The sequence below is a fragment of the Myotis davidii genome, unplaced genomic scaffold, assembly GCF_000327345.1.
Source record: "Myotis davidii unplaced genomic scaffold, ASM32734v1 scaffold94, whole genome shotgun sequence".
NCBI classification, from domain to species: Eukaryota; Metazoa; Chordata; class Mammalia; order Chiroptera; family Vespertilionidae; genus Myotis; species Myotis davidii.
This window is the reverse complement of record NW_006285313.1, coordinates 2,073,125-2,081,747: the sequence shown is the minus strand read 5'-3', so window position 1 is coordinate 2,081,747 and position 8,623 is coordinate 2,073,125. Positions and strand designations below refer to the sequence as shown.

At 56.4% G+C, this 8,623-nt stretch overlaps 1 protein-coding gene and 1 long non-coding RNA gene across 2 annotated transcripts in view; one reads left to right on the top strand and one right to left on the bottom strand.

Annotated features, from left to right (window-relative positions):
- The window catches only part of LOC107181884, a 23,446-nt gene extending 17,597 nt beyond the window's left edge, over window positions 1–5,849 (top strand). The window contains exon 3 of the long non-coding RNA XR_001512594.1: window positions 5,839–5,849. This is a non-coding gene — a long non-coding RNA (uncharacterized LOC107181884). The remainder of the gene's footprint in view (window positions 1–5,838) is intronic.
- The window catches only part of LOC102773593 (ankyrin repeat and BTB/POZ domain-containing protein 2), a 156,347-nt gene that overhangs the window by 20,176 nt on the left and 127,548 nt on the right, over window positions 1–8,623 (bottom strand). The window lies entirely within an intron of this gene.

The following is an 8,623-nucleotide window of genomic DNA, read 5'->3' as shown; positions in this document are numbered from 1 at the left end:
ACGCGAGCCCCAGGCATAGGCCCTGTGCCTCTATCCCCCACCGGCAGGCCGAGTCTGGGCCAGCAGCCGTGTGCCCTCTGTGCCCGCCCACGAGGATGTGCGTATGATACTGGGGCAGGCCCCGGATGTGCCCACTAGCTGGGCAGGGCCTCGAGACCTGGCGGAGCTCAGCCCTGAGAAAACTGGGCTGTGGTTTCTTAACTCCCACCTTTGGCTGGGAGCACAGAAGGCTCTGGGGTGCGGGCGGGCCTGGCTCCCAGGCCAGGAGGGTTTGGGGAGGTCCAGGATGCCTGAGGCTGGCTCCCTGACAAGGTTTCCCCATCACCATCTGAGCCCAGCCCGAGCTATGAGCACACTTAGAATCGCACAGGGACCAGCCAGGCAGCTGCAGATGAAGATCAGGGAGGGGGCGGCCAGGATGTCTCCTAATTCTTCCGATGACTTGGCCCCACCTTCAGTGGGAGCCACTGCAAGCCCTGGGGGTGACTGCCCACTGCAGTCACCTTCTCACGGATCTTGCTGCTCCCACGCCCCTCCTGCGTGCTCTCTGGGCTGGGCTGTGTGGCGGAACCTGCGAAGATGCCACACGGTCCCCAAATGATGGCACAGGCAGAGACTTCTCTGAGAAGGTCAAGGTGCAGAGAGCCACCGCGGCCTAACACCAAGCCGGAACCTCCACGGAGAACAAAACCAACGTTGTCCCACTGAAGTCAGACTGCACGCCCAGAACAAAGGAAGCGATTCTAGTCCAATTCACATATTGGACTAATTATTCTTCTAGAATTGCTTGGTAAACCAGAGTGGTTTGGCTCAGCTGGCGTCAGAGCTGGGCAGGCATCTTTCTTCTGACCCCCAGGCCTATCTCCTCCAGCCGCCGCTGCCTCAGAGCCTTAAAAGAGCTCAGCACACTCTGTAAATGTGATTATTGTTCAAGCATTCTCAATACTAAATAAGGAATTCTTTGTGATAGAATACGGCATACTTCAATTGCAAGAAAATGGCACCTTAATACAAAACGGGCAACTTAATACACTGAAACCGTGTTCAAACAGCGCTAAAATGACGAGGTAACTGTTTCCATTTTAATTCTCATCTATCTGTTGGCGCCCCCCCCCCCAGTTTGGGGACAGGTGACCTCTCAGAGCCGAGCTCAGGGCTTTCTGTGGGGAAAATACACTTTTCTTATTAAAGCTCATCTGGTACAGATTAGAGGCAGTAGATAAACCTCCACTCGTCCACATATGCACACGGATATAAATTTAGAACACAGCCAAGCCGGGACCAGCTGCCTGCGACTCCCCCGCCTGTTCCTGGGGTTGCCCTTCAGGCCCCCGTGGAGCCTAAAAGTGAGCACTGGAATGGGAGGTCGTGTGTGTGACCATTGGGACATCCTGGGCTGGCCCGTGGGCCTCCAGGAATAACAGACAAACACTAACAACTGCTGTTTACTGAGCACCTGGCACCATTTTCAGCCTCTTGAACCTCTGGGCTCATTTACTTCTATCTACGGTATGAAGCAGGTACTGTTACTGTCCCCATCTGATAGATGGGGAAACTGAGGCCGGAGAGGTGTAATAAGCTGCCCGAGGTCATGCCGAGCTGGTAAGTGGCCGAGCTGGGATGTGGTCCCAGGCAGAGCGCCCGCCCCTCAACAATACACTCCACTGCCACTTACGCGGGCCCATCGGCCTGCCTTCCACGCCTGCACCTGCCCCATCGCCTTCCTCTTAGGGGGAGGAGCATCAGGCACAGTGATTATATAATCTGTCACCCTAATGGGCCCCTTTGAGAGGGACGAGGAGTGCTACTACCAACACCACCAGGACAGCAGGTGAAAAGAGAGCCGGCTCTGGCAAACGGACCATCTGGTCACCCTGGTGTGAGGGCACCTGGAGTGCCAGGCAGTAGGAGGCCGGCCCTGCCCGCCTACCCTGGAGGAGGTCTCCACTTCCCCTCCAGCTAAGGGCATTCTCACAGCCCTCAGCCCCTCTTGTTATTATTTTGTTTGGTTTTTGTCTGCTGCCTCCCCGGGCTGCAATTTCTCTGAAGGCAGAGACTGTTTGCTCACTGCTGTTTCCCCTCCCTCAGCACAGCAGCCCATGTGAGACCCAGTCTCCGGGTGTGTAAAGGTGCGGCCCAGGTCACCTTCCTGGGGCAGCGCCCTCGGCTGCCCCTGTTTCCGGGGGGTCTGCTCTTACTCCAGAGCTCTGGGTCAGGCCCCTGAGTTCGTGAAGTGGGAAGCCGCTCTGTCTTCCACTCTTCGAGGCTTAAGTTGGCCTGGGTGCTGGCAAGTGGTTCTCTTTAGGAAAACACACACACACTGCCCAGACAAAAAGATGACCATTTCTTGGGAGAATTTTCTGCGGGGCACGGCCTCCTGGGGCAGCTGGGCTGACTGGGGTGAGGCAGTCTCTGGGAGGGCAGCAGGGAGCTGGGACCGAGCCTCTCAGGAGGGAAAGGGCAGATGTGGTTCTGCACATGTCCCTGTGCCCTTGGGCCCCGGTAGAGGGGACACAGCCATGATTTGGTAACTGGGCCTGACTCCAGGGTGGCATCTCATGTGGGCGAGATAGTAGAGATTCCAGGGGAGATGGCACGCAGGCCACTGCCCCTCCACCTTTCTCACACGGCAGGGAGGGCCCTGGGTGCTGTGAGGTCCGGGGCCCCTGACCCAATTCTCAGGCCAAAGCTCCCAGCTCAGTGGCTGGGCAGGTGAGCAGCTGGTCCGGCAGGCCGGGTATCGCTGCTGCCCACACACCTGGAATGCAGGCCTCTCTCCTCTCTGCTGGGGTGCGGCTCCCCCCCGCCCGCAGGCCACACCTCACCTACGGGGCTCCGCTGCTGCCAGGCGCAGGAGACCGGCCTCCTGCAGCTGTGCCCGGCGTCTGCGGCGGCTGGCAGGGACCACACACTCTCGCACCATATGGCAGCCAGACAGAAGGCCTCCGACCTGTTCAAACGCACGGCCCCCCAGGGGCACTGTCACCAGCACCCGCCTCTGCCAACGAGGCAGGCGTGCAAGGACCGACCAGTGGGCTCGCGGCTTCATTTACCCCCGTCACCTGCTGCGCAGCGGCTGAGGCTTTTGCTTAGGGTTTCCGGGTCGGAACTCCTGTCTGGATTCACTGAGTGAAATCACACAGCACCCACCTTCCCCACGTCCCACAGTCTAAGGCAGAGAGATGGCCTAGTCACACTGTCAGGTAAAGAGTCTCCAGAAACTTCTAGAACAGTGGTTCTCAACCTGTGGGTCGCAACCCCCTTGGGGGGTTGATTGACCCTTTCACAGGGGTCGCCTAAGACCATCGGAAAACACATATATAATCACATATTGTTTTTGTGACTAATCACTATGCTTTAATTATGTTCAATTTGTAACAATGAAACTGGGGGTCACCACAACATGAGGAACTGCATTAAAGGGTCACGGCACTAGGAAGGTTGAGAACCACTGCTCTAGAAGGAGGAGGGGCATGGGGCTCTGGAGGCCTAACAGAGATGCAGTGAAGGGGGAAATTCCCGATGGCAACGAGTGGCTTTGACCCAACCAACCAGAGAAAGAGAAGACGGTGCAGACTCCCGGGCCGACCCATCCCAGCCGCAGCCTCACGCAGCGCCCCCTGCTGGGAGGTGCGGAGGGCCTGGATGTGCCGAGTAAGCATGAGGCCACTGTGCACACATGGCCCTCTCACGCACCCACCCCGCGAGGCAGGACTCGTCACTAGTCTGCATTTTACAAACGTGGAAACCGAGGCTCCAAGAGGTTTGGAGACGTGTCTGAGGTCACATAGCTCGCCCATGGTGATGTGTCTGACTCTTAAAAAAAGATTCTCGGGTCTTTCACGAGACCACACTGTCCCCCACAAAATGCTGAGCCTGCGTGGGGGGCAGAAGGCTCCCCTCAGTGGGCCTACCCCCCCCCCGCTCCGCCCAAATCCCAGCTCCTGCACCCACAGCCCCATCAGCCCCGATGTCAGCGGGAACGGGAGGCTGGCCTGGGCCCCGAAGTCGGGGTGCACGTGGACCCCTAAAGAGCCTTCTTCCCCAAATCTCAAATATTCAAGTAGCAAGCGGGGCTCGGAAGGCTGTCGGAGGCGGCTGGTCTAGTGGGAGAAGGAAAGCTAAGAGCTGCCTGTCAGGCAAGCAGGAGCAGGCCAGAGGCAGCCCGGCCTGACGCCAGGCACCGCCGGAGCTCTCGGCTCCAGCCTCAGGTCTGGAAAGCCAACCGATCAGCCTCCGAAGGGACCTTCCTTAAGAAAGGAAGTTCAGTTCTCTGCACAGGGATTTTCCAGCAGTCCTGCAGACAAAGGGGATTGTTGCTGCCGGGTTAGAAAAACACTCCGAACGAATGAGGCCCCGGGGCCTGGCAGTTCCCCTGCGAGGACGGGTGGGCCCAACAATGGGGCAGGAAGTCATATGCAGTGGGCAGCTTCCCAGGGCACTTGTCAGTGGGGGGGCCAGGATCCGGTGCCGTCTCCAGCCCGTTACCTGGCACCGCCACTTCCTGTGTCTTCCCCACCCCCTGGCCTGTTCCTCTTTGGATGCTGGACAGATAGATGCCCCTCCTCAGGCTGGCCACCCAGGACCAGCGAACTCAAGTCTGTTGGAGAGGAGGCTCAGAGTCGTTGTGATTGAGCTGCACCAGCCATGCTGGGTCGAGGGGGTGCTGACCTAGAGACCCGGCTTCCAGCATCGTGCCTTCTCGCTCCTGGGCGGCGGGAGGGTATATCACCTTGGATCGTGCAAATTCACTGTGTTACTATAACGAGGCCTCCCCGCCTGGACTCAGATCTGCCTCTTCCTCGCTGGACCCTTGGGTGCCCTGCTGACCCTTTCTCAAGGCCTCGGTCTGCTCACCTGTAAATGACAGCAATGGCTCCCTCCAAGAGCTGATGTGAGGGTCTGTTAGACAGCTGTGCATCTAAAGTGCTTTACAAACTGAAAAGCTTTGTCTAGATGCTTCTGGCCCAGGCAAAAATAAACCAGATCACATCACTCCCAAGCTTAACACTGGGCAAGGACAGCCCACCACGCGTAGGTCTGTGGCCAAACCAACTACAAAGGGGCTTAGGGCCCGATCACCAGAAACTTCAGAAAGTGCTCCGCTCACTCTTGGTCTCTGAACCAACAGGTGGGTGAAATCCAGTTTTTAGTTCTTTGAAATCCTTGGGTGGTGCGTTATGATAAACCTACAGTCTGTACATGTGTTTGTCCAAAACAGTCCTCACTGCATTCGTCCTCTGTGACATCTGGTCTACCTCGTCTTCCGGCCCCGGCTACTGCTAGGGCTGAGTTAAGAGGGAATTGAGGGCAGGGACTGAAGAAGGCATATATGAGAGGGAGGGGTTGTGATATTTAAAGTCACCACTGCTTTTGGGTTATTTATGCATTAAACAAGATTTAGTTATTCTAGTGCTTCCATAGGTTTGTGAAAAGTAATTATACCAACAATAGCAGCTACCATGTGTGAAGAGTTTACTCTGTGTGCTACGTCCTTTAAATACATGACCTCATTTGATCCCACAAAAACCTTTAGAAGTAGGTCAAGCCACTTTCCATTTAAAAAGCTGGGGAAACCGAGGCCTCAGAAGTTAAAGAACTTCCCCAAAGTACATAACTGGTAAACGGCAGAGCAGAGACCCCATATTACGGTCGTTGACCCCAAAGCATCCAATCTTCAAGCCTATCTCACTAACGGAACAAAATATTTTACTGCCCTACTATGTGCTAGGGACTGTTCTACGTGCTGAGGACACAGTGAGGACAAGGCTGACCCATGATACTTACATTCTAGAGACAAGTAAGTAAGCAAATACTAAGCAAGGTGATTTCGGGAAGAGGAAGGTGCTCTGAGGGTGATGGAGAATGACTGGCAGTGGGAGGGCCAGCTTCCTGGGTGCACTGCAGACCACAAACAAGTCACCCCGGGGTTTACTGGGTGGGCCAGTCTGGGGAACACATGCAAACAAGTCCTTAAGTCACCCAACAGCTATTCTTCTTTCTTTTACTGCCATTTTGGGAAAACAGATGGAAATTTAATGCAAAAAAGAAGACGAGGAAAAGAGAAAAGAGCTTAACGTTGCAAATCTTCTTGAAATGGCATTTAAGGGAGCCAGTCAGTAGAATGAAGCCACCGGTGCCATCATCTCTATTATCTGATAAGAAAACACTTTCGCAAGCTGAGCAAAAGCTTAACGAGCCCCCTTCTTCAGACTGAGCACACGGCCTATCTGGGGCACTTCCTAGTTATGTAAAGTGCTCATGGGGAACCCCCGCCCCACAACCCACTGCATCTGGAAAGGAACAAAGAGGCGCCTCTGTCCACGCTGTGTACCTCACTTGTGTCGGCGGCATTTCCCCAGAACAGGGGACTCCCCCAGGGAAGTAGGCACTGCTCAGATCCCCACGTTACACAGGAGGAAACTGGGGCTCAGAGGTAAGGAGTCTTGCTCCGATCACAGCCAGGGCGCCTCTGAGGGTGCTCAAAGCCCCCCAAGAAGCATTTACCTCGATAAACAAGTATTAGTGATGACTTAAAAAAAACACAACACACCTAATTTTTTCGTTTTTAAAATGTAGATCCATTTGTCATGAAATATGCACTTTGAAACAAGCAAAGTCCTTCCGGGATTTCACCGCCCATGCCGCCCTGCCTGTGGCTGTCTCCTCGGTCCAGTTACAGTCCCAGTCTGTCCCGATGCCACCCACTGCTCCAGCCTTTCCAAACATCCTCCTGAATACGATGGCGGCGAAGATGACGACAGCTGACATACTGTGTGCCAGGCACTGACTAGTCTAAGTGCTTCACGTGCATTAACTCAATGAACCCCACAATGCCCCTTGAGGCGGGACTGTTACTCTCATGCTAAGAAGAACAGGCCGAGGCACAGAAGCCAAACGACACGCCCATCTACTGGTCAGCGGCAGAGCCGGCCTGGATCCGGGCCGGCTGCAGAGTCTGAGGGCCGACCTAGGACATTTCCATGCAACCAGCTTCCTCTGCCACTGCTGGTTTGTGCTCATTTGTCCCCTTCTCTCCTGTCCTTTGCCTCCCTCATTAGGCTGCAGACTCAATCACCTAAGCCCCTCTTCATAACCCTTACACCCCTTCCCCACGGACCCACAGACGTGCGGGAGAAATGTGAGTTAGTCAGTAAAGCCCTTACGATGCTATCTGTCTCTATCTGTGCTCTGTGATGCTAGCTACAGTTAGCAGTGGCGTTTGAAAGTCGTTGCATTATTAATTATTATTGTCGGTAGCAGTGGTTATAATAGCGGTAGTAGCAATTGTATGAGTAGCAGTATTCCTAGGCCAGATAACACTTGAGACCACATTTTAAGAAATGTCATACTACATTGGAGAAGAAAGACTACTCGGGACATCAATCAGAAGAGGCCGTCTATCTTTAGGTTGACATGGTCCCACGTGTGTCCGCACTCACGCCCCTCGCTGGGCCTCCTGTGCAGCACACAACCTGTGTATCTGTTCTGAGCGGCCCTGCACAGGCCTCTTTACCCCAGGTCTCCCTACTCCAGGCCTCCCTACCCCAGGACTCTCTACCCCGGCCTCCCTACCCAGGCCTCCCTACCCCAGGCCTCCCTACCTCAGGCCTCCCTACCCAGACCGCCCCATCCCAGGCCCCCCTACCCCAGGCTCCCCTACCCAGGCTCCCCTACCCCAGGCCTCCCTGCCCCAGGCCTCCCTACCTCAGGCCTCCCTACCCAGACCGCCCCATCCCAGGCCCCCCTACCCCAGGCTCCCCTACCCAGGCTCCCCTACCCCAGGCCTCCCTGCCCCAGGCCTCCCTACCTCAGGCCTCCCTACCCAGACCGCCCCATCCCAGGCCCCCCTACCCCAGGCTCCCCTACCCAGGCTCCCCTACCCCAGGCCTCCCTGCCCCAGGCCTCCCTACCTCAGGCCTCCCTACCCAGACCGCCCCATCCCAGGCCCCCCTACCCCAGGCTCCCCTACCCAGGCTCCCCTACCCCAGGCCTCCCTGCCCCAGGCCTCCCTACCTCAGGCCTCCCTACCCAGACCGCCCCATCCCAGGCCCCCCTACCCCAGGCTCCCCTACCCAGGCTCCCCTACCCCAGGCCTCCCTACCCCAGGCCTCCCTACCCAGGCCTCCCTACCCCAAGCCCCCCTGCCCCAGGCCAGGAAAGGGCTGGAATGCCATAGAGAAAACACTAGACTGGCAGCCAGCGGGCCTGGATCCTGGGGCTCTTCAACCACTAGCCTCCTGCCGATGGCGTCACCTGCCAGAGCCACAAGGTCTCGTCTGTAAAATGAGTGGATGGAGCAAAAAACGTGCCTAAGATCCCTAACGGTGACATCGCTGTCATCCAAAGAGGTGGCAGCTACCACTGACGGAAGCCAGTTACCGCCCAGACCCTGCCTACAGAGCTTTTCCTCAGAGCACCAGCTCACGCGATTCTCTACCAACTTTCCCGGTAGGTGTGAATACCCCGCTTTAGAAAAGAGGCAACGGAATTTCTCAAGAGCCCAGGAAGTGGGCACGAGTGCCGGCAGACCAGAGACCGAGGCCAAAGCCCACATTCTAAGCCTCACTGACCCCTGTACATCAGCCCAGGTCAAATAATACCCTGCTTCCTCAGGCCTTCC